This window comes from Erinaceus europaeus, chromosome 10 (assembly GCF_950295315.1).
Source record: "Erinaceus europaeus chromosome 10, mEriEur2.1, whole genome shotgun sequence".
Lineage (NCBI taxonomy): Eukaryota > Metazoa > Chordata > Mammalia > Eulipotyphla > Erinaceidae > Erinaceus > Erinaceus europaeus.
This window is the reverse complement of record NC_080171.1, coordinates 115,743,893-115,769,877: the sequence shown is the minus strand read 5'-3', so window position 1 is coordinate 115,769,877 and position 25,985 is coordinate 115,743,893. Positions and strand designations below refer to the sequence as shown.

Genomic DNA, 25,985 nt, shown 5'->3' with positions numbered 1-25,985 from the left:
GGAGGAGAGAAATATAGACACCTGCAGACCTGCTTCACTGCCTGTGAAGCGACTCCCCTGCAGGTGGGGAGCCGGGGTTCGAACCTGGATCCTTATGCCGGTCCTTGTGCTTTGCGCCACCTGCGCTTAACCCGCTGCGCTACAGCCCGACTCCCAGAAATTCACTTCTATGCTCATTCAGGTTGTTGGCAGAATTCATTTCCCTGTAGCTGTAGGACTGATTTTCCTGGATGGCTGTCAGTGGGGCTGGGGAACTTGAGGATGGGGAGCACTATGAACTCTTAGAGGCCTCTAAAGTCCCTTGTTACTCTAAAGTCCCTTCATAGACCCTATCCCAACTTGGTTGCTTACTTTCTTTAAGTCAGTAAGGGACTTTCTCATTCTCTAGTTTGCTGAGACTGACCTCTGTCTAGTATAATCTGATCAAGAGTTACGTTGTATTTTTGTTGTTGTTGTTTAGTCTGGTGGTTAGAAGCAAGTCCCAGGGGGTCAGGCGGTAGCGCAGTGGGTTAAGCGCACATGGCACAAAGCGCAAGGACCGGCATAAGGATCCTGGTTCGAGCCCCAGGCTCCCCACCTGCAGGGGAGTCGCTTCACAGGCGGTGAAGCAGGTCTGCAGGTGTCTTTCTCTCCCTCTCTCTGTCTTCCCCTCCTCTCTCCATTTCTCTCTGTCCTATCCAACAACAATGACATCAATAACAACAACAATGAAACAACAAGGGCAACAAAAGGGGAGGGGGAAGAAGCTAGTCCCAGGTCGTGTCTACTCCCAAGAAGAGAGGGTGATGCAAAAGCATGGCGTGTTGAGGGTGAGTTTGGAATTCTGCCCACTACAGTACATTTCTGGTTAGTCTGGCTTCTGTGGTCAAGAAAGCTGAGCAGTAGAATCTAAGGAAGGCTGACAAGATTAGCTCTAGTTAAGGGACAAAGTCTATCACTTGGGAACTTGAGAGGTGAATTATTTTCTTAATAGAGGGAAAACAGGAGAAAGGAGTATCTGTAGGTTCATAATCTCGACAGGAAGGAGTTCCATAAAAACAGTGAGGTGTTTTCCTCACGTGTTCTGGGTAGACCGCCCCCTCCACCCTGGAATCTCATAGGGTCTTCTGACTAGACAGCCTTTTTTTTTTTTTGCTTCTTTAATCTGAATGTCTTAACGTTGACTGATTACTCAGGAGTGACATATGGCAGGAACATACTTTGAGGGACAAGTCTCCTGGAGAGCACACTGCAGCACTCCAGCTACACAGATGGTGGGTTATTCAACCTTGGACAGGAGTATAATCCTAAATATTGGCAGGCTGGGTGCTGAGAGGTGTTGGTGGTATCTGAGGCAGAGTTTGAATGAATTTACCAGAAGTGCTTTATAAGGCGTGTGACCTGGTATGACTGAATGCACACAGACTGTGCTCAGCAAGCCGGGATGCTGATGCCAGATGTGTTTGAACTGGGACTGCGTATTGTCTAGAACACCACCAGGTTGGTAGGCAGGTTCAATGGCATCCTTGTGGGCAGAGCACATAGATCACACCTCAGCTAGGTCTCCATGAAGTACGGGTGGGTGCTGTTAAACTAGACATACGTTTTACTGGAGGAACAAAGTGCCACTGGGCCTGCATGCCTTTGCAGTTAAGATCTGGGAAGAGCCACAAAATACTCACAAAATAATTTGTATAGTTAAGAAAGAGAACTGTGGGTGAGGGTGGGGAGAGAAGACAGTATTTCACAGACATACATAGAATAGCTGTAATTAAAAAAAAAATATCCGAGGGCTGGGTAATAGCGTAGCAGGTTAAGCACACGTGGTGTGAAGCTCAAGGACTGTTGTTAAGGGTCCCGGTTCAAGGCCCCAGCTTCCAGTTCCAGCTCCCAACTCCCCACCTACAGGGTGGTCACTTCACAAGTGGTATAGCAGGTCTGCAGGTGTCTGTCTTTCTCTCTCCCTTTCTGTCTTCCTGTCCTCTCTCCATTTCTCTCTGTCCTTTCCAACGACAATCGCAGTGGCAACAATAACAACAAAAAGGGCAACAACATGGGCAACAAAATGGGAAAACTGGCCTCCAGGAGCAGTGGATTCATAGTGCAGGCACCGAGCCCCAGCGATAACCCTGGAGGAAAAAGTAAAATAAAGTAAAATTCAATAGTCTGCAAAGGACAGAACCTATCATTTGTTTGTGGCCTGACATTGACGGGAAGACTTTTGTATGTGGAGGAGCAAGTCTGCATCCTTTGACTGGAAGACGTGGACTGCAGTTAGAGAACAGGAGGGTTTGGTCCCCAGACAGTAATATTCAGATATCCAAATGCCTCAGATTACTTTGTTAAACTCCTGTTCTCTTCCTCTTGTTTTTGAGATGTGTCTTTGCATTCATATTTTATTTTAAGTTTTCCTTTGGAACTTAAATTTTGTGGCAAACCTCAAATATTTTTTTGCAGCTTGGGAAAGTGGATGGTGAACTAAGAAAAACCGAGAAATAGCTCACTGACTTTTTTTTTTTTTAATTCTTCCATTTAGCAGTTTGGACTCTACGTCTGCAACATCGAAAAGCTATCAGGACCAGTTGCTAGAACCCAGTCAGTGTTGATACAGCTTGAAAGGTGAGCAGAACTTAAGACTTTTCTCTGATGTCTGTGAAGCGGAGCTAATGACAGCACTAGCCATCCTGAGATGGTGTTTCTCTCAAGAAAGTTTTACCAACTTTTTGGTTTAAAAAGCTGTTTTCCAGTTCACTTTATTTCTGGTAGGAAAAGTGCATGATTTCAAGTTAAAATATTCTTTTCTGACTTATCATGTGAATAAATGTATATTCAGAGTGAATTATGTACATACACACATATATACACATATGTATTATGTTCTCCTGAAGTTACCAGAATACCTGAAGAAAAAAACTTTCACCTATTCAATTTATATTTATTGTCAAGTCTGAACATTTAATACCAAGATAATTAAAAACATTCAGAAACGGTGAGAAGTGACATCCTTTCTTTCTTTCTTATTCTAAATTCATTGTTTTGCTTGGTTCCTTGTCTCATGGATAATAATGGGTTTGCTCTGAGAAATAAGTGAGCCACCATGCGTGATCTAGCACCTGGCACGCAGCACGCACTAAATAAACATCAGTTCTTTTCTTCATTTCAGCTGCTGGGATTTTAAGTGCAGTTTCTTTTTTTTTTCTTTGTTATCTGTTGTACTGGTGGCATATACTATGATGTAGGAATTCACTTCCTAATTTGCTGCATTTGGTTTTGAGTTTGTGTGGCTTTTTGATTCTTCCTAGGAGGTGGGATATGAGTGGCCAGCCCTGGGGTATCTGGAAGTAGAAGTTTTGATGACCACTATATACTTTGGTTACCTCTCGTACAGAGCCTCAGAGCCAAAGCCCAGTTTGGAGTCAGCTCGGTCTGCTGATAGATAATTGGTGAAGGTGTTAGAGACTGAAGCCTGTCTTTTCACTTCTCTGTCTCTATCTTGTCACCTCTTACGTGATTTCTGCCCTAATCACCATGCTATGAGGAAGACCAAACAAGGAATTATATGAGAGCCTTCTGTCAAGTAAGACATTCTAAGATGCAACCATTTTCAAAATTTTAATGTGCCAAGTACTCATGTTTTTTTAAAAAATCAGATACCATATTGAAATATAAGCTGTAAGGCCTGAAAACTGGCTCAGCAGGTCAAGCCCACACCTTTCCATGCAGGAGTCCCTGGCTTGATCCCCGTCACCACATGGAGGCACCATGGACAGCATAAGGGAACTGCATGGACAGTGGAGTGGTGTTTGTTGTGTTTCTTGCTCCCCTTCTTCTTCTTCTAGCGTTTGCCCTTCTTCCGTAGCCAGTCAACAGAGTCAGGTTGAAAGCTGTCAGGAGCTGCTTGTTGCTGGCTTTGAAAGTGACTGGGATCCATGTGGATTCAGTCGGCTAGGAAGGATCGTCAGTTTCCCCAATGAATGGGTACTCACGGGATGCACCACGAGAAGGTCGATCCAATGCATCCCCTTGCTCCCCTAAAACATAATAATTAGAAACAAGATTGAACCAGGGAGGTGACTAAGTTGTATTGTGCAAGTGGCCATGCAAGTGACCCTGGGTTTGTTCCTTGAACTACATTAGGAAAAAAAAACTTTTTTTTTGTTGTTGTATTGTTTCCAGGGTTATTGCTGGGGCTCGGTGCCTGCACTACGAATCCACTGCTCCTGGAGGCTGTTTTTCCCATTTTGTTGCCCTTGTTGTTGTGCTTGTTGTAGTTGTTATTGTTGCCATAGCTGTTTTTGTTGGCTAGGACAGAGAGAAATAGAGAGAGGAGGGGAAGACACAGAGGGGGAGAGAAAGACAGACACCTGCAGCCCTGCTTCACCACTTGTGAAGTGACCCCTGTAGGTGGGGAGCCGGGGGCTTGAACCAGGATCCTTACACTGGTCTTGAGCTTTGTGCCACATGAACTTAACCTGTTGCGCTACAGCCCAGCTTCCCCCCAAAAAAAACTTTATAAGGATAATAAATATTGGCATCTGACTTCGGATAATAAATATCTTCTCTTTCCTTCCATTTATTTATTTTTCTCTCTCCCAGCCTTTAAGTAGTGCTTGGTTCATAGGAATTTAATAAAACTCTTATCAACATGAATTGGTGAAATCTTTCCCAAAGGCTTCCAGAGCATATCCCAATTTTTTATTACTGTTTTTCTCCTTCCTTCCTTCCTTCCTTCCTTCCTTCCTTCCTTCCTTCCTTCCTTCCTTCCTTCCTTCCTTCCTTTCTGTGGAGCTGCATGTATGATTTCATGATGCCAGGAAGTTTCCCCCCATTCAGATAGAGAAATAAACAGAAATAGACACACAGAGAGAAACACTATAGCCATGTAGTGTTATACAGAGGTGCCATGACCCCTCCCATGTGCTGGGGCTCAGTTGTGGGCCCTGCACATAGCAAGGTAAACTCTCTCTCTGGCCCCAAGCCTTCTGATTTATAGTTGCCTGTTGAATTGGCTGAAGCAATAGGAGAAGGGAGAGACTTGAAATGCTTCCTTGCTGATGCTTTGACTTTAAATGGATATAGGAGTTGGGAAGCATCTTTCAGTTTCAGGTACTGGGAAACACACAGCCTATAACAAACCATACTTTGAATCTGTGTGAGGTGCAGGTCCTCTGTGTGACTGGGTTTATGCAGTGCACTCTCTCCTTTCCTGAGTGGATTTCACCGTCAGATGTCTAAAAACTCAGCCGGTTCATCCAGGGGTGGGTTGAAGCTTTCACAAGGCTCATACAGTCATGCTGTTCACACATGTTCCATGACTGAGGAGATGTTTTCCATTCCTATGAGACTTTACTACCTGACAGGAAAACAGGACGTGTGAGAGAGAATTCTCTAGCTTCCCTGTCTTTGTGCTAGTGGCTGTGCTGTATTATTCTGCGTCCAGAATTTGGCACCCCCATCACCTGCTCAGAGTGGGAGTTGGCAGCTCATTTCTGCCAGGACCAAAGAATGTCTGGATATCATTTGACATTGCTTTCATGAGCTCAAATATAGATAGTCCTTTAAGACTCTACCCACCAGGGAGTCAGACGGTAGCGCAGTAGGTTAAGTGCACGTGGCGAAAAGCACAAGGACCAGCATAAGGATCCGTGTTTGAGCCCCTGGCTCCCCAGCTGCAGGGGAGTCACTTCACAGGTGGTGAAGCAGGTCTGCAGGTGTCTCCCTTTCTATCCCCCTTTCTGTCTTCCCCTCCTCTCTCCATTTCTCTCTGTCCTATCCAACAACAAAAACATCAGTAACAACAACAATAACTACAGCAATAAAACAACAAGGGCAACAGAAGGGAATAAACAAAAAAAATTCTACCCACCAAACCAAATAAACACCCAGAAAAAAAAACAACAACAAAACCGAACTAACACCTAAGAGTGTCTTCTAGTAGAATTTGATCTGAACTGTGCTCATGAGGGTCATATATCTTGACTTCCATAAGTTTGAGAAAAATAGAAATAATTATTGCAAATTACACAGGTACCTAGCACCCCCCCATATATGGGGTTACTTCATCCTGTCAGTTATTATTTATTTTTATCCTGTCAGTTATTTTAAGAAACTTTCAAAACTGGTAATGGAAACTCTTCACTGACTACATTACTGTATATGGGTTTTCATGAAACACGTAGCCGTGTTGCCCTTTTGCTCACCAGAGTAGTTCAGATCTCTATGTGCAGAACTGTGTCCCTCTCTGTACATCTTGGGTCATTTTCAAACACATACTTGGATTCTGAGGTGTTGTAAGAACTTTCACACCTCTAAAATAGGTTCTTACAGCTGACTGTCCTGGAATTTATATTTGCTCTGTTACTTGTAAAATTCTGTCCCTTACAGCTCACAGCTGGACCGTGAGACATTCCTAAGTGCTGATAAGATAGACAAGTGGTATTACCACTCCATCTGCTTGGCTGGGAAGGGCCAAGGAGGTCTAGCTTTTTGCAGAATATGCCTGACTCACCATGCAGTGGATATTTTATAGACTTGGCTTTAAAATGGGATTAGGACCCTGTGTTTAGATTGTCATTAAATGTGCTTTTAAATGTTGACCTTCTTGATCAGTATGAGCATAGCTGTCTCTTTGCTGTATCACATTTATAAGGTAAAGTCAGAGATCTGACCATTTGGCTCAAATTCTGTCCCTGGGACTTTTACTCACTTTGATGCTCTGGCCTGCCCTCACACAGAGAGAGGAGAGCTTTACTCAGCTCTAAATGGGATAATAATTACCTTGTAGAATTATTATTATTATTATTATTTTTGTAAAATGTCTAACCCAGTGTTCAATTCACACTAGGAGCTAGATAAAATATCAGCTATTATTAATCGAGAACCATGTGTGGTGAGATGAAGCAAAGATGCGAGTCTTATCTGTCCTTTATCAGGACTAAGGTTTGCTGAGGAATTTAATAAGATATCTTACTTTGCTGGAAGTAGGTGTGTGTGTGTGTGCGCGCGCGCGTTGGGGGGTGACTCAGTTGAGCACAGAGCTATGGGTGTGTAGTTGAACCAAGCCATTAGTGCAGGCATTATCAATTCCTGTCCTCTTCACGAGAGAATAAGACTTCGGTCTTAGATCTGGTTGGCTCTGACACATTATAAGAAGGGTCTAGATGGGGAGAAATTCCAGCTCTCTTCTAGTCTCCTGCAAGATCCTAAGAGGATCTGAAGTGAATTGTGAGGGTCAGGATGTTGTGTGAATGTATTCAGTGTGAGCAGTTGGGGAATGCCCCAGTTTAAAAAAAAATATATATATATATATATATATATATATATATCCTCAGGTACAGGTGATTTGCCCATGGCAGGCACTTTTTGTATACTTGGATTAAATGTAAACTCTTTGTTAAAAGATTTATTTTAGGAGGTCGGGCAATAGTGCAGCGGGTTAAGCACACGTGGCACAAAGTACAAGGACCAGAGGAGGGATCCTGATTCGAGCCCCTGGCTCCCCACCTGCAGGCGGTGTCATTTCACAGGCAGTGAAGCAGGTCTGCAGGTGTGTATCTTTCTCTCCCCCTCTTTGTCTTCCCCTCCTTGCACCATTTCTCTCTGTCCAATCCAACAATGAACGATATCAACAATAACAATAATGACCACAACAAGGCCACAACAACAAGGGCAACAAAAGGGGGGGAATGGCCTCCAGGAGCAGTGGATTCACTGTTCAGCTCTGGTTTATGGTGGTGCTGGAGATTGAACCTTTGGGACTTTTGGTGCCTCAGGCATGAAAATCTTTTTTGCATAACCACTGTACCACCTCTACAGCCCAAATGTCAAGCTTTTTCTCTTTTTATTGATTCAATAATGATCAGTAAGACCATAGGATAAGAAGGGTACAATTGCCACTACCAGAATTCTACATCCCACCCCTTCCTGTTCTTTATCCCTCTGGGAGCATGGACCTGGGATCACTGTGGGATGCAGAAGGTGGAAGGTCTGGCTTCTGTAATTGCTTCTCTGCTGGACATGGGCGTTGGCAGGTTGATCCACACCCCCAGCCTGTTTTTCTTTCCCTAGTGGGGCAGGAGTCTGGGGAGGTGAGGTTCCAGGATGCATTGGTGAGGTGGTCTGCCCAGGGAAGTCACGTGGGTGTCATGGTAGCATTTGCAACTTAGTGGCTGCAAAGCATTAAGATATAAAGCAGAAGAAATTGTTGACTAATCAGGAACCTAAAGGTAAGAATATAGCAGATGAGATATCCACATGGGAAAAGCTAAGAAGTGTATTCTGGGTCTATTCCAAAGGGCCCATGACTCTACTTTTGCTTGAGCCTGATCAAATGGCAGTGTTTTTTTTTTTTTTAAATTTTTTAATCTTTATTTATTTATTGGATAGAGACAGCCAGAAATCAAGAGGAAGGGTGACAGAGAGGGAAAGAGACAAGGAGACACCTGCAGACTTCGCAAAGCTTTCCTCCTGCAGGTGGGAACCAGGGGCTCAAACCCAAGTACTTGCACATAGTAACGTGTGCGCTCAACCAGGTGTGCCGCCACCCAGCCATAAAATGTCAAATTTGAAGGTAATATCAAAGAGACCTGAAAAATTTTTTTGTCTCCAGGGTTATCACTGGGGCTGAATCCACTGCTCCTGGAGGCCAAGTTTCCCATTTTGTTGCCCTTGTTGCCGTTATTGCTATTGTTGTTGGATAGGACAGAGAGAAATCAAGAGAGGAGGGGAAGATAGAGAGCTGCTTCATGGTCCATGAAGTGATTCCCTCCCCTCTTGCAGTTGGGGAGCTGGGGTTCAAACCAGGATCCTTATGCTGATCCTTGCGCTTTGCACCCTGTGAGCTTAACCTTCTGTGCTACCGCCCGGGACCTGGGAAAACAATTTTTAAGTGGTGGTACCTGCTGTCTGCACTGGTAAGTAAAGTCATGTGTTTTTGTTTGTTTGTTTTTTGTTTTTAAATCCTGGTTTATCTTTAGCACAACACATTAAATTTTATGTATAAAAGTGGTAGCGAAACTGCCTCTTGGATTTTGTGAGAACTATGTTGGTTGGGGGGGTATAGAATTTTGGGGGTAGGAGTGGGGATTTATACACAGCAGGTGTGGGTTTGAAATTATACCCCTGAAGTCTTATAATTTTGTAAAACATTGCTAACACACAAATTTAAAGAAAAGGAAAAAACCAGTAGTCAAACTTAAAATTTTTTATTATTTATTTACTTATTATTATTATTTTAATATTTATTTATTTCCTTTTTGTTGCCCTTGTTATTTTTATTGTTGTTGTAGTTATTATTGTTGTTGATGTCATCATTGTTGGATAGGACAGAGAGAAATGGAGAGAGGAGGGGAAGACAGAGGGGGAGAGAAAGACAGACACCTGCAGACCTGCTTCACCACCTGTGAAGTGACTCCCTTGCAGGAGGGGAGCTGGGGGCTGGAACTGGGATCCTTACGCTGGTCCTTGCGCTTTGCACCACGTGCGCTTAACCCGCTGCGCTACTGTCTATTTACTTATTTTTTTACCAGAGCACTGCTCAGCTCTGGCTTATGGTGGTGCGGAGGACTGAACTTGGGATTTTGGAGCCTCAGGCATTAGAGTCTGTTTGCATCACCATTATGGTATCTACCCCCGCCCCACAGTTTAAATTTTATTAATAGTAAATATGTTTTGTATGTTTTATATTATTTTATTATTTATGTATAGTAAAATAGATTAAATGATAAAAATGTAATTAAACAAATATAGTTGCAGTAGTGGTATAAATGAACATATGTGTTGGGTGCCTTCCTGACTTGAGGGAGGTTTAAACTCTGCTTAATATTACTTAGGCTAAGGGCCTAGTAAAGTGCACATTTTACCAAGCTCAGGGACCCAGGGTTGAGCCCCTGCTCCCTACCTGCAAGGGGTCCACTGTGAAGCAGGCCTGCAGGTGTCTAACTTCCTCTCCCTCTCTCTATTTTTTTGTCCTTTCTCAGTTTCTCTCTGTTCTATGTAATAAAAATTAGGAAAAAAGAAAAAAACAAAGTGGATTTGTAGTGCCGGCACCGAGCACCAGCAATAACCCTAGTGGCAATAAATAAAAAAAAGAAAGAAGAAAGAAAGGAAAAAGAATGAACTTATTAGACCTTCCACCTTCTGTACCTCATAAAGAATTTTGGTTCAGGGAGCTGGGAGGGTTAAGTGCATGTGGCACAAAGCGCAAGGACTGGCACAAGGATCCCAGTTTGAGCCCCCGGCTCCCCACCTGCAGGGGAGTCGCTTCACAAGTGGTGAAGCAGGTCTGCAGGTGTCTGTCTTTCTCTCTCCCCTTGATTTCTCTCTGCCCTATCCAACAACAACAACAGCAATGACAACAATAAGAAGAACAACATGGACAACAAAAATGGGGGGCAAAAAGGCCTCCAGGAGCAATGGATTTATAGTGCAGGCACCGAACCCCAGCGATAACCCTGGGGGCAAAAAAAATTTTTTTTGGGTCCATACTTCCAGAGAGCGATAAAGAATAGGGGAAATTTGCAGTGGAAGGGATGGGACACGGAACTCTGGTGGTAGGAACTGTGTGGACTGGTATCTATCCCTGTATCTTACAATCTTGTTAATCCTTATTAAATCACTAATAAAAATTTTAAAAAACCAGTTAGGCTAAAATTATTTAGAAGCTGGACTAAGATGTTCCATTTGCACAGGAACCAGAGCAAAATAAATAAATAAAATAAAGGAGTCAGAGCAGTGGTGGGTCGGTGCCTCTCTGACCTTCTAGGTTGTCATCTAGGAAGTGGTTTGCTGCCAGGTCTCCCAGTGAGGAGATCCTGGACTGATCCCAGATACACTTGTTATCAGAATCCCTCTTGGTTTTTTCTTTTTTTTATTGTTGTTGTAGTTATTATTGTTGTCATTATTGATGTCGTCATTGTTGGATAAGACAGAGAGAAATGGAGAGAGGAGGGGAAGACAGAGAGGAGGAGAGAAAGATAGACACCTGCAGACCTGCTTCACCACCTGTGAAGTGACTCCCCTGCAGGGGAACCTGGGGCTCAAACCAGGATCCTTCGCCAGTCCTGGTGCTTTGTGCCACGTGCACTTAACCCGCTGTGCCTGACTACCCCCACCTTGGTTTTTAAAGGGCTTTCTTGGCTCCACAGTGCTCATTGAGGTCCTCCCATCTCTCACTTCTTTTCCCCCTCTTCCTTTTCCCTCCCCACCTGCCTCATGTCTAAACACCCAGAGAACTCAGGTCTGAGCTTCACGTGACTCCTTTCCCTCTTTCTCCAACTTGAAGGTTTAGAACAGCAGTGGGGGTGCGGTGGCAGCATACCTGGTTGAGTGCACACAGCACAATGTGTGGGGACCTGGGTTCAAGCTCCTGGTGGTGAAACAGTTCTGCAGGTATTCCCCCCCCTTCCTTTCCCTCTCCGCCTCCCTCCCTGCCTTCCTTCTACCTCTCTATCTCTTCTTAGTTTCTCTCTGTTTCTATCCAAAATAAATGTATGTATGTATGTATGTATGTATGTATGTATGTATGTATCTATATTAAAAAAACAGCAGTGAGACAAATTGAAACTCAAAAGGGCATCATCAGAGATGCTGTGTGCCATGCTGTGACAAGCTGAATGAGAACAGATACTTTGTAATCAAAGAGGACAGACAGTAGGCAGGAATGCTGTTGTAGAGACTGGGAAGAGAAACTTCTCACTTCTGTTATGTCTGTCTGTATCCTGGAACGTTGGGTATTTTCACAGCCTTTTTGTTGGAGTCTGTCCTGCTATTATTAGATAATATTATTTCCTAAGTAGACATTCAAAGCTGTATCTGAAGCACTTTTTATGTTTTGTTTTAAACTCAAAGTTGCTAGTGGTGTCCTCAGGCTCTGCCTAGCTCAGTAGCACCAAAACTGCTAAAAAGCTAGCAAATTTTCCTCCTAACATTTTTGTGGGGGTGGTGGTGGGGGGACGTGGGGAAGAGTATAAAAATAAATTTTACAGAGATTCTGGGTTGCTTGGTGGTGTGTGTATTTTTCCATGGTGCGGGAGGTTAGAAATAGCATTGCTTTTTATGGGAGTCTCAGCAGCAGCTCGAAATTTTGGCTTCGTGGGCTCCGTCTCTCTGTGTGGGCGAAGCAAGTGTGTGTGCTGTGGGGTGAGGGGGTAACGCCTGGCAGCTTGCTCTGCCACCATCTCTGTCTTCCTGCCTCCCTGCCTCCTGCTTGGTGGCGCCCGGATGAATGGCACTCAAGTATAAAATGTGCCCACTAAGGTCAGGTTCTTGGGATGGCTTGCCTCTGGCAACTGATGCCAGTTGTAACAGACTGGGTCTCAGCGGTCCCTGCAGAGTCACATTGGTACATGTGTGAGGGCAGTTGTAGGGAGCAGGCATTGTAATCTAGGAGGGGACGTCCTTCAGTGGGTGGAGGGGGTCAGGGTGACTGACCCTTATTTTGACCAGTGTGAGATAAACTGTCCTTGGAGTTGATATCAGTGGGGTGGGTAGACTACCTCTTCCAGATGAGCCCTGTCAGGTCCTTCAAATTTGTTCAAGTTATGTAATTACAGACAGAGCTAGACTGCTGAATACTTCCCAGATCCAACCCAGAATGGAAATAAAAGGAGGCAGTTAGTGGGACAGAGGTTTCTTTCTTTCTTTCTTTCTTTCTTTCTTTCTTTCTTTCTTTCTTTCTTTCTTTTTTTCATCATACAGAAATGTCAATTTTGTTAGCACTGTTTAGTATTACCTTATTTTGATAAAATCAGTATATATTTTCCTAATGCTTCCATGAAGTATCTTGAATCGATGTTAACTTGCCAAGATAAAGATACTTTAGGATATTGAGCTATCAGCATATTTTTTTTCGAGTTTTGTAATTTTTTAAATTTTTTATAAAAAGAAAACATTGACAAAACCATAGGATAAGAGGGGTACAACTTTGCACAACTCCCACCACCAGAACTCTGTATCCTACCCCCTCCCCTGATAGCTTTCCTATTCTTTATCCTCCTGGGAGTATGGACCCAAGGTCATTGTGGGATGCAGAAGGTGGAAGGTCTGGCTTCTGTAATTGCTTCCCCACTGAACATGGGCGTTGACAGGTCAATCCATACTCCCAACCTGTCTCTCTCTTTCCCTAGTGGGGAAGGGCTCTGGGGAAGTGGAGCTCCAGGACACATTGGTGGGGTTGTCTGTCCAGAGAAGTCTGGTCGGCATCATGCTAGCATCTGGAACCTAGTGGTTGACAAGAGAGTTAACATACAAAGCCAAACAAATTGTTGACCAATCATGGACCTAAAGGCTGGAATAGTACAGATGAAGAGTTGGGGGGGGGGGTTCCCTCCATTTTGTAGGTAGCTAGTAGGCATATTTTAGTTATATTCCAAAGAGCCTGTGGCTATACTAGTTTTTTTTTTTTTTTTTCCTTTTTCTTTTTGCCCCTGAGCCTGAATAGGGCCTGCTTTTTGCCATGGTTCTCACAGTTTCCTTCATCTGGGTATTACCATCATACTGAAGCTTCCAGTATCTGATAGGGGCCATGCTTGAAACTGGACCCTGTGATTGACAAAACAGCACACTATCCAGGGGCGCTGTCTTGCTGGCCCTGGTTGGTACCATTTTTTAGACAAGACTCAGGTAGGACGAGAGAATAAGCTTCCAGGAACAGCCTACTTAGCCTGCTAGTTTGCCCTTGTGTTTTCAAGGCAGTTGTTTTAAGAGTCTGTCAGGATATGTTCAGACATGGGAACATTCTGGTTCAAGTCTTGTTTATCTTGAAAACAAGACATTCCTGTGACCTCTAGGTTAATAATACCTTACTTACCATAAGAATTTTGCCCGGTTGTCACTGGAATGTCTAGCAGTCACACACAACAGGAAGGTTTTCACCTGAAGTTTATGGTATCAAGTAATTGCAGTGTCTTCTCTGTGGCATGGTAATTCATGAGGCTAGACGGCCCTCTGGGGCCTACTTACTATGTGTTCAGTCTCTATAGTTCACGGAATATCCCATCAAATCAGGAAGTGAATTTATTATGTGAGAGAAGTGGATCTCAGTCTGAGTAAATCTTGGCTTCCAAAAGTAAAGCTTAGAAGTCAAGACAAAGGAACTGTGGCCTCAAAAGGAGCAGTGGGAAAATAATCAAAACTACTTGTGTGAGAGAAATTTATTGTATTTTTAAACAGAGAGGTAGAAAAGCAAGTGACACACACAGAGAGAGAGAGAGAGAGAGAGAGAGAGAGAGAGGGAAAGAAAGAGAGAGAGGGCATTGAAGTGTCCCTTCAATACAGTGGGAGCTGGGTTTGAACTTGGGGCATGCGCATGGCAAAGCAGCACACTATCCAAGTAAACCGTTTCACTGGCCTGATAAAATTTAATCTTAACACATATATACAGAACTCCAACTATGTACCAGACACTTTGCAGGAGCCTTGGGCAAGACTAGTGGGAAATAAGCCCTGGTTTACAGAAGGACTTGTGGTCCGATGGAGGAGACCCATAAGCATGTCTGTCTGCCTGTGTGCATGTTCAGTACAGCATCCTGAGACCAAGAGGTGCCGTGACCATAAGATGGAGGTTTGGGAGTCATCAGCATCTGACAAGGACATAGAAGTAAGAGAACAGCCTTCTGAGAAGGGTGTAAAAGCTGCAAATCTGAAATTTTCTACTATAATGGGAGAGCCCTGTTTTACATTTTTGGTCTCTCACAAGTGGTCATGAAACAGTTAAGTGGCAACATTTAGTTCGGGGTATCCTTTTAATGTATCAGTATAGCCTCAGTCAGCTTCCCCACCGTGTACTCACTATCCAGAGTATCCCCTCTCTGTGCCTCCATGCCGTAGGTCTGTTGCAACACACAGTGACACTTGTGCCTGTCTTCTAGAACATGTCGCCTTCACTTAGTACGTACTGTAGTCAGCCTTCAGTGTGGGTGATGGGTTCTTTTGCCTCCAGGGTTGTCTCTGGGGCTTCGTGCATGCACTACGAATCCACTGCTCCCGGAGGCCATATTCTCCTTTCTCTCTCCTTTGCTTTTCTTCCTTCCTTTCTTTCTAGGGCAGGGAGAAATTTGGCCGTGGTGGTGGTGGGGAGGGGGATTAGAGATGGAGGAAGAGAGACATCTTTCCATAGGCTTCACCACTTGGGAAGCATCTCCTCTGCAGGTAGGGAACGGGGCGGGGGGGGGGGGGGGCTCAAACTCGGATCCTTGTGTGGGCCCTTGCGCATAGTACTATGTGTGCTTAACCAGGTACCACCCAGTCCCCTTGGCTATTTTCAAATATCCCAAAGTAATATCTTGCTTTCTTCCTGTTACTTCTCAGAAGTATTTCACTTCATTTAAGAATTTCACCCTATTTGTCAATAATAAAGCTGAGGGAAAAACAGTTTTACTCCACCTCTAAACACATTTGGAAATAGTTTACTGTTGTTCAATGTTGGAAATTAGAAACATCCAAAAGCTTTAATATTTTAAAGTGGATGTTAATGACAATTACTTTATTAATATATGATCAAAGGTAAACATAAAATAAGTTTGTGTTCCTACTGTAAAAATCAGTTGAATCTGATATAGGGCTGAGAGAAATTACATTGTACTCCACTTTGGGAGTTGAATGAGGAGAAGGGAACAGCTGTTCTATAAATAAATAATTCATATAATCATATGCCAATAGAAGTCTATTCTATCTCTTTTTAAATACATTTTGTTTATTTTATTTTCATGAGAAAGTGATACAGAGAGAATGATATGGAGAGAAAGACCAGAGCACCACTCAGTTCTGGCTTATGGTTCTTCTTCTAGCGTTTGCCCTTCTTCCGTAGCCAGTCAACAGCGTCATGTTGAGCCTGATGTCAAGTTTCGAGACCTCCTTTGAATCTGGAGAGGTGGCAGTCGTTGACTATGTGGGTCATAGTCTGTCTGTAACCGCAGGGGCAGTTTGGGTCGTCTCTGGCTCCCCAGCGATGGAACATAGCAGCGCACCGGCCATGGCCTGTTCCATAGCGATTGAGGAGGGCCCGATCATAACGTGCTAGGTCAAAGCCGGGTTGACGCTTGCAGGGGTCTGTGATGAGGTGTTTGTTCTTTACCTCAGCTGACTGCCAACTCTGTTTCCAAGAGACTGGAACAGAGAAGTTCAGTGTAGGCGTAGGGGACCAGATTGGGTGACGAGACGTCAAGCGTTGGACAGGGTGGGCGAAGATTTCCGCGTATATTGGCAGGTCCGGTCGAGCGTAGACGTGGGAAATGAACTTAGATGATGCCACATCCCGACGAATATCTGGCGGGGCGATGTTGCTAAGAACTGGCAGCCATGGAACCGGGGTGGAACGGATGGTTCCAGAAATGATCCTCATGGAGGAGTATAATTTGGAGTCGACCAAGTGGACATGGGGGCTAAAGTGGAGGGTCACGAAGTTGAGGGAATGGTGGTGCTGGGGATTAAACTGGGGGCTTTAGAGCCTCAGGCCTGACAGTCTTTTACAGAACCATTAAGCTATCTCTCCAGCCCTTAGTCTATGTCTCTCTAAAGGACAAGAGTTTATTGAAAGATTTACTTTAGTTGTCTGTATTAAAACCATCTACACTAGAATTATCTTAAGTTTATATAAGAAAGGGAATTTTAATTGAATATAGACACAATTTTGGTATAAATAAATAAGATCACTTTATAAATATTGCTGGAAAAGTACAATTTCAATTATCCTTAAAAAAAAAAAGATTCTGCTAAGGGGGGGGTCAGGTGGTGGTGCACCAGGTTGAACACACATGTTATAATGCACAAGGACCCGGGTTTGAGCCACCATTCGCTACCCACAGGGCCAAAGTTTTTTGAGTGGTGGAGCAGTATTGCAAGTGTCTGTCTGTTTCTCTCCCTATCACTCCCTTCCCTTTTGACTTCTGGATGTCTCTAGCCAATAAATAAATAAAGATAATACAAAAAAAAAAAATCTACTTAGCACTTAGCACACTTTTGTGACTGTGACTGAAAAATTCTCTGGAAACTACTGTTCCAGGATGAATCAAGTCGTGACAGTTCTTCCACCATTAGTAACAGACCGGACCTTTCACACTAGGTGACATCGTTAACAAAGCAGGGAGGCCTGCCTCAATAACCATCCTACTTAGAAACATAAAAACACCACCCCGGGGAAAAAACAAACAAGTATGGATCTTTGGCAGAAGAACTAACACACTCTGGAACTAGAGCAGCAGCCAAGTCTTTGGGCATTTTGGCAGCTAAGAAATTTTAGAAATACTAGTTAAGCCTCTGAAGGGACTCAAGCTCTTTTCTTTTTTGCAACAATTCACAATGCCTCCTCACTGCTTGGTAAGGGTCCCGGTTTGTCCTTAGACAAAACTTGTTTAGAAGGCTTTTTGTTTGTTTGTTTCTGCTGCCAGAGTTTTTCTGGGAATTTGTACGTGCACAATTCCACTGCTACCAGAGTACTGACTCTCTCTTTCTCTTTTAAAATTTATTTTAGTTTTATTAGTGATTCAATATTGATTTACAAAATTATAAGATAACAGAGGTACAACTCCACACCATTCCTACCACCAGAGCTCTTTTTTTTTTTTTTAAATTTTTTATTTAAGAAAGGATTAGTGAACAAAAGCATAAGGTAGGAGGGGTACAACTCCACACAATTCCCAACACCCAACACCTAATCCCCATAACCCACCCCCTCCCATGGTAGCTTTCCCATTCTCTATCCCTCTGGGAGCATGGACCCAGGGTCGTTGAGGGTTGCAGAAGGTAGAAGGTCTGGCTTCTGTCATTGCTTCCCCGCTGAACATGGGCGTTGACTGGTCGGTCCATACCCCCAGTCTGCCTCTCTCTTTCCCTAGTAAGGTGTGTCTCTGGGGAAGCTGAGCTCCAGGACATATTGGTGGGGTCTTCAATCCAGGGAAGCCTAGCCAGCATCCTGATGGCATCTGGAACCTGGTGATTGAAAAGAGAGTTAACATATGAAGCCAAACAATTTGTTGAGCAATCATGGATCCCAAGCTTGGAATAGTGGAGAGGAAGTGTTAGGGAGGTACTCACTGCAAACTCTAGTGTAATCCTGCTTTCAGGTATATATTTTGCAGTAGTTTATGGATACGTGTGCACATAAGCTCTCTCTCACAGAAACTGGTGTATATCTAGGTTATGGGACTTTGTTAGAAAGTGAACTACCTGAGATGAAATTAGAGTGTACTATTAAAGGAAAGGTCTCACCCGAGTAATGAAGCTGAAGGGTTGTCATTCCACACGTGAAGTCTCTGGATACAGTCTGAGGTGAAGCATGTTGAGATGGCAATCGTTGCTTTGGTTAGGTTGTGATCGGCGGATGCAATATTATTAGGTTTGGATTGGGAGATGCATACGGGAAAGTGGGCCCTATCCAAGGGTTCCAGGACTGGGGGAAGTAGGGGCTCTATAGTGAAGATGTGAGGTTCCTGCTGTCTTAGGGTTCAAAAAGACAATCAGTAGTTAATATTATCATCACATTATTTGTTAATTGGGTTAACTTTGAAAAGTCCCTTTGTTATGGTTTGCTGTACAGTACCCAGTATCTTGTATATAGCTGTGCTATTGGAAGCTTCTAATCTACTTGGTCTAGGCTTTTGAGAGAGTCCGCATATCAAATACGTAGCCTATATATTAAAAAGATTCAGTTTGTCTTTTGAGAAACTTTGAGACATACAATTGATTTCCCCCTCTCATATTAATTAACTACTGATTTATATGTCTACATTTTGCTGGGAGTGTACATAAACACCATTCCCACCACCAAAGGACTGTGACCCATCCCTCCCGCCCACTCCCACCCCCCCACTGGCCCAGGAAGCTGCATGTCTACCCCTCACCACTGGGTTTTTACTTTGCTGCCCTACTTCCACCAGAGTTCTTTATCTCCATTCCCTCCATTGTCAGTCACAGCAATTCCTCCAACATTGCAGATATGGGTTAGCTATGATTTCTACAGCTACCTGTCTGTCTTTGTAGATATTTGCCCATTTCCCTGCCCCCATGGTTTTGTCTTCCAAGTCACACCTACACCTATTACTACTTCTGAATGTCATTTCTTTTTTCCTCTTCTCTTTCTGGGTCCTGATGGAATTAGGTTTCAGAGCCCTTTGGTCATCTTTTCATATCATGTCTCCTCTGCTGGGAGTCTGGACCAAAATTCTTTTTTTAAATTTTAAATATTTATTTATTTATTTCCTTTTTGTTGTCCTTGTTGTTTTTATTGTTGTTGTAGTTATTATTGCTGTTGATGTCGTCGTTGTTGGATAGGACAGAGAAATGGAGAGAGGAGGGGAAGACAGAGATGGGAAGAGAAAGATAGATACCCGCAGACCTGCTTCACCGCCTGTGAAGCCACTCCCAGGCAGGTTGGTAGCTGAGGGCTCGAACCAGGAATCTCATGCCGGTCCTTGCGCTTTGCGCCACGTGCGCTTAACCTGCGGCGCTACCGCCTGAGCTCTGGACCAAAATTCTTTCTGGGGTTCAGAAGGTGGGAGTTCTGGCTTCTGTAATAGCTTCTCTGCTGGACATGGGCATTGATTGACAGGTTGATCCATACCCCCAGTTTGTCTGTATCTTTCCCTAGTTGGGTAGGGCTCTTTGGAGTTGGAGTTCCAGGATACATTGGTGAGGTCATCTGCCCAGGGAACTGTCTTTCTCTCTCTGTGTTTCTCTTTCTCTATCTTTCATCCTCTAACTGGGGGTGAGGGTGTGGTGTGGTGTGGTGTGTATGTGGGGAAACACGACAGCACTGCTCTAGCTCTTATGAACCTTTCCCTTTGTATGGGACTTCAATATGGTGGCCTGGGATTCCAACCTGGGTCCTGGCACATGGAGATACAGTGTGCGCTTTACTGGGTAAGCGATCTCCTGGCCTCAGTAGCTGTTTTGAATATACTCTGAGTTTGTATCACGTGACACTGATTTCTTTAAAGTAGTGTAGTTCCAGAATGTGTATGATGTACTGCTTAGGCACTTCAGTTGCATTCCTGGTCTCCATTGCATAGCTAGATAAACTGGGTGAATGAGCCTTCGGAACCTCCATGGAGAGACAGAACTATGGTGAGAAGAATAGCTGGATGGCCAGTCCCCACATGGAGACTCTTTCTTTCCGAGATTGTGTTTGTATATGTGCGTGAAGCTGCAGGGGTAAAGAGTCATGCACAAGAGATCCCTTCTTCCTACCTAAGGAAGAACCAGACTCCGATGGGGCAGCAGCCTCCGGGTACCATGGCATGTTGTTGTGTTCACTTGAGGACAAGTGTCATTCTTATGTGTGCCTAGTTGTGTAGTTCTCGTGTCTCAGGGAAGCAGTGGACCCAGAAGCAAGATGGGGCAGTAGCCCTGGGGCAGAGCTTCAGTTTTTCCCGGCTGTGCATGTCTGGAGAGAGCAGACCAGTCAGTGCCTCCTCTTTGTTGCTGGGAGCATGCGTTCGTCCCACAGATTATCATTAGACCGGGTGACTTGGTTTCCTCATGATTCTCAGAGATTTCAGTTTCATTATTTTTGAAGAGACAGTGGAGCTGAGGATTCCTTCCTGTCCGTGGTCCTCCATAGAAAGATGTTCCTGGGGCCTGGCGGTAGCACAGCGGGTTAAGTGCACATGGTATGAAGCACAAGAATCCCGGTTTGAGCCCCCGGCTCCCCACCTGCAGGGGAGTTGCTTTATAGACACAGTGAAGCAGGTCTGCAGGTGTCTGTCTTTCTCTCCACTCCTCTGTCTTCCCCTCTTCTCTCAGTTTCTCTGTCCTATTCCAACAGCAATGACAGCAAAGCAACAATAGTAACAATAACTATAAGCAACAAGGGCAGCAAAAAAGAATAAATGGCCTCCAGGAGCAGTGGATTTGTAGTGCAGGCACCAAGCCCCAGCAATAATCCTGAAGGCAAAAAAAAAAAGAGATGTTCTTGTTTTGTTGCCCAAAATGTTTGACTCATAAACAGTACAGTGGTTTTTCTCTCTCTCCCTTTCCCTCTCCCGTACCCTCTCCCTCTCTCTAATTTTTAGGGAAATTATGTATTACAAGATAGTTGTTGTCACTTGGGTATAATTTTTCATCTTTCTGTATTGTAGTGATAAATTCTGTGTGTTAATTTGATGGGACCAAGGGGTGCCCCCACTAAGCCAACCCTTTCTTAATTTCTTTCTTTCTTTCTTTCTTTCTTTCTTTCTTTCTTTCTTTCTTTCTTTCTCCCTTCCTTCCTTCTTTCCTTTCTTCCTTCCTTTCTCTCTCTTTCCCTATTATTAGATAGAGACAGAGAGAAATTGAGAGGGGAGGGTGAGATAGAGAGGGAGAGAGAAAGGGACTGGGTGGTGGTGCATCTGGTAGAGTGCACATGTTACAAAGCATGGGGACCCAGGTTCAAGCCCCTGGTCCCCACCTGCAGGGGGAAAGCTTCACAAGTGGTGAAACAGTGCTGCAGGCATCTCTCAGTCTCTCTCCCTCTCTATCAATTTCTGGCTGTTTCTATCCAATCAATACATAAAAAAAAAAACAATAATTCAAAAAAAGAGAGAAGGAGAGAAAAAGACACCTGAAGACCAGGGAAGCCTTCCCCCTTCAGGTGAGGACCAGGAACTTGAACATGCATCCTTACACACTATCATATGTGCGCTTAACCAGGTGGCCCCTGCCTGGCCTCAGAACATTCTTTCTAAGTGTGTCTGTGTGTCTTCAGCACTATTTCCACAGCAAGTTAACATTTGAATTGGTGGCATCAGTAGAGTAGACAGTTTTCTCCCATATTAGTAGGACATTATGTTTGTTGAGGGTCTGACTAGAACACAAAGCAGAGGAAAGACGGATTTGCTCCGTTCACTTCCTGTCTGCCTACTTGAGAGGTGACGTAAGTCTTCTTTGGCACTGGGTCTGTGATTTGCACCGTTGTGACTTTCCTTGTTCTGAACTTTGGCTTTGGATTGGGATTACTTTTTAGGGTGTGTGACTTGCTGATTGCAGACTGGAATTTCTCCTTCTCTCTAATGGTAAGCCATTATTTTTATAGCCTGCTCCCCCCCCCCCCATGGTGTGTGTGTGTATGTGTGTGTTCTTGATTCTCTTCCTATAGAGCACCTCAAGTTTAAGTATTATCCTGATTTTGTTTATATCCCTAGTATTCTCTTACTGTATCAAAGGCTAATTCTTTGCCTATCTAATTTATTGTGAATAAAACAATCCCCAAAACCATTAGAGTACTACTATATTTGGCCAAAATCACTTGAATTAATAATTTAAAGTTTTCTCTTATTTACTTTCTTCAGTTCTTGTTTTTTTCCTTATTATCAAGATAGGTATTCTTATAAAAAGTATTTGAGTGACTGGTGGTGTGGCTCAGTGGGTAGGTTAACGGCATTGCATATTCCAGAGTAGAGTGAGACTCTTGTCTCTCTTCCATAAAATAAACAAACATGCATTTTTAAAAGGGTCTTATTTGTGCTATCTACTACTTTGCACCTTGTCCCTGTACTGTCATGTACACTTTATATATATATATATATTTTTTTGATAAGCAAAATTAGAGATATACTGAGAGAATTTTGCTGTCTGTTACCAAATGTGTGATGTGCGACCTACTTATCTGTGTGAGCTCCTTAATTCTGAGCAACAGTAAAGCACTTAGGTACCAAACCCAAACCCAGAAGTCAAGTATGTTGTTTCCAAGAATTTGGAGTATACCAGAAAGAGGGGAAAAAAAACATTTTTTTTTCCAGGGCTTCACCACACTGGTTTGACTTTTTCAGTTAGAAAGATAAAAGATGGAGGTGGGAAACTGGGCGGTGGCATAGCAGGTTAAGTGCACATGGCATGAAGCGCAGGGATTGGTTCGAGGATCCTGGTTCGAGCCCCCGGCTCCCCACCTGCGGGGGGGGGGGATCACTTCACAGGCAGTGAAGCAGGTCTGCAGATGTCTGTCTTTCTTTCCCCCCTCTCTAACTTCCCCTCCTCTCTCCATTTCTCTCCGCCCTATCCAACGATAATGACAGCAATAACAACAACAACAATAATAACAACAATGATAAACAACAAGGGCAACAAAAGGGAAAATAAAATAAAATGATATGGAGATAGAGAGACAGACAGAAAGAAGAAACACCACAGCCACACCCCCTAGTGCTGTCAGGAAGTGGATTCAAGCCTTGGTCGTATGTGTGGCAGAGCAGACATGGTTTCAGAGGAACTATCTCATTGTTCCTGAAGGAAAAGCTTTTTGTTCACACATTTGAACCATAGCTGAATTAGACCAAACTTAGGCCTTTAAGGTGGGCCTACAAAAATATAAACAAATACGGTCTTTATAGTAATAGTCATTGCCTTACCCATAAGCAAATAAGGAGTGTCTGTCTCTTCTATACCAAGGCTTCCTGAGAGTGAGTCAGCCCACCCAGGGCCAGATCTGGACCCGCTGTGACTGACACATAGGGATTTTAATTTCCTGAGCATAACTGAAGTCTGAGGTATTTTCTCAGTTTATTGGCAATAAAGGCCTCCGTGAAACCAAAGTGGACTGACTATCTGTCAAAACGGGATGGACCTTGGGCCTCTGTGTCACAGCATAATAGCCCCTCAACAGAGTGTGTGCACGGAAGTCGACAGACTGCTGTAACTCTGCCCAGCCCGCCTGTGTTTGCTGACGTCTTTATACCTCTCCGACTGAGACCCAATCTGTTGAGTTCCGGAAACAAAATGATAGATAATAGCATCAGCAGCAGAACCCTCACTGACGCCGAGAGGGACATCTGAAGGCATGATCAGTTGTTAGTTTCTTCATTTCTTCACCCCCCCCCCCATATTCATTCGTCCCGTCGATAATTGTCCAGTACTTGCTGAATGAAACCATAAAGCAGCCCTGGTGAAAACCTTCTACAGGGACCTGGTGGTGGCACGCTTGGTTGAGTGCACGTTACAGTGAGTTCAACAAGGACCCAGGTTTGAGCCCCCTGGTCCCCACCTGCAGGGGGAAAGCTTTGTGAGTGGTGAAGCAGTGCTGCAGGTGTCTTTCTTGTCTCTCTTCCTCTCTATCTCCCCCCTACCCTCTTGATTTCTGGATGTATCTACCCCATAAATAAAGAGAATAAAAATAATAATAAATAATAATAATAATAAAAGAGAAAGTCTTCTACAGTTTGACCTGTCTGCTTTGGGGAAGTTGAGGCACAGACAGCTGGAGCAGTTTGCTTGAGGTTTCAGAGCACATGGGTGAAGCTTAGCAGACCTGCCTCAGGTTCCTGGGTTGGTTGGTGGTGTGACTTCCACCTCACCACCATCAGCTCTTTGCTCTTCCTGTAGCTTCTGTATACTGGCCGGCCTGCCTGCTCTGAGTCCCAGCTGACGTATCTGAAACTTGAGCAATCAAGATTTTCAGATTTCTTCTCAGAAACAATGAGGGATATGTTCAATATAAATGTGACTTATCTTTATGAATCCCTGAATTTTCAACAAGACAGCGTTTCTGAGGAATAATAATAATATAAAACACATAAAAAGTGATTTCCTCCAGCATACTTAAGCTTTTAAATTGTGTTTTTAAAATTATGCCTTTTGTGCCAAGGACTGCCTGATGTCCCAAGCAGAGGCCACAGCACAGAGAGTTTCCTGTTTACCAGGGAAATAGTGCTCCAGAAATCTGTTGGGTTAGCTGATTAGGTTGCTTTTTGAGCCCGTCAGATGAAATCTTGGAAAATGTCCCAGTAAAATAAAAATTTCCCTTTGAGGTTACCAAGTGCTAGGTGTTGGGGGGTGGGTATGGGATTAGCAAGTGTTAGCAAGGAAGTTGACTGAAGTTTCCAGACCTCAAGGAGCTAGTTCACTCCTGCATGAAGAGTGGGGTAGACGGAGTTAATATTTAGCATCTCTGAGACACCTTTTTTCTTGATTCATTGTCTTAGGTGCTTCCCAGGTATATGGTAAACAACAGCAGCACTAACTATACCTTGATGTGAATGTAGGTTATCTGTGAATAGACTCTTGACTATTTCTCTCTGTGTTATGTGCATATTTGTGATTTCTGTGGCCTGTCTGCTGTTCTTGTTGCTTTCTCCCACTAGTTCAGATGATCATGTTGCTTGAGATAACTAAGAGTCAGGGAAATTAGAGTTGTAAAACCTTTACATTATCAAATAATAGTCCAGACATTCTCCAATCTTTAGGCTTTGGGATATATTTTATAATATATAAAAAAGACCCCACATCTCTAATGCATTTTAAGAAAGGAGAAGGGTCAAGGGGGCAGGAGGAGTTGCACCTGGTGGAACGCACATGTTCCAGTGTGCAAAGACCCGGGTTCGAGCCTCCAGTCCCCACCTGCAGGGGTAAAGCTTTGCGAGTGGTGAAGTAGTGCCACAGATGTCTCTCTGTCTCTCTCCCTCTCTGTCACCCCCTTTCCTTTCAATTTCTGACGGTCTCTATGCAATAAATAAATAAAGATAATACAAAAAATAAAAAAAAATAGAGAAGGGCAAGAGGTAGCTCACCTGGGAAGGTGCTTGCTTTATCATAGCTATAGGAGATTTCAGTCTCGAACTCATGGCACTGAGGGATGTTTCAGTGATGTGGTGTCTCTCTCTCTCTCTTCATCTCACTGTCTCTTATTCCTTTCTATCTGGAAAAGTCAGCCTGTAGCAGTGAAACCCCAGCAGTGATCTTCTTCCACCCCACCCCTATAAACGAGAGGTGGGGGACCCCTGGGTGGGAGAGAAGCCAGATTCAGGCTAAATATCTTCATGTCCAGGTCTTCTCCAAAACTCACCATGGAAATGTTGACAACCTTTAAAAATCCCGTCTGGGGGGTCTGGTGGTGGCGCAGTGGGTTAAGCGCATGTGGCGCAAAGCGCAAGGACCTCCGTAAGGATCCCAGTTCGAGCCCCCGGCTCCCCACCTGCAGGGGGGTCGCTTCACAGGCGGTGAAGCAGGTCTGCAGGTGTCTGTCTTTCTCTCCCCCTCTCTGTCTTCCCTCCTCTCTCCATTTCTCTCTGTCCTATCCAGCAACGAACGACATCAACAATGGCCAC

At 44.0% G+C, this 25,985-nt stretch overlaps 1 protein-coding gene across 10 annotated transcripts in view; it reads left to right on the top strand.

The window, feature by feature from the left end:
- The window catches only part of LDLRAD4 (low density lipoprotein receptor class A domain containing 4), a 511,331-nt gene that overhangs the window by 89,479 nt on the left and 395,867 nt on the right, over nt 1-25,985 (top strand). For 6 of the 10 annotated variants that reach the window (XM_060200614.1, XM_060200607.1, XM_060200613.1 and 3 more), the window contains exon 2: nt 2,516-2,598. The exons of 1 other annotated variant lie outside the window; for it this stretch is intronic. The gene's annotated coding sequence lies outside the window, so the exon portion shown is untranslated. The remainder of the gene's footprint in view (nt 1-2,515; nt 2,599-25,985) is intronic. 3 more of the 10 variants (XM_060200616.1, XM_060200608.1, XM_060200610.1) reach the window with 1 other exon arrangement.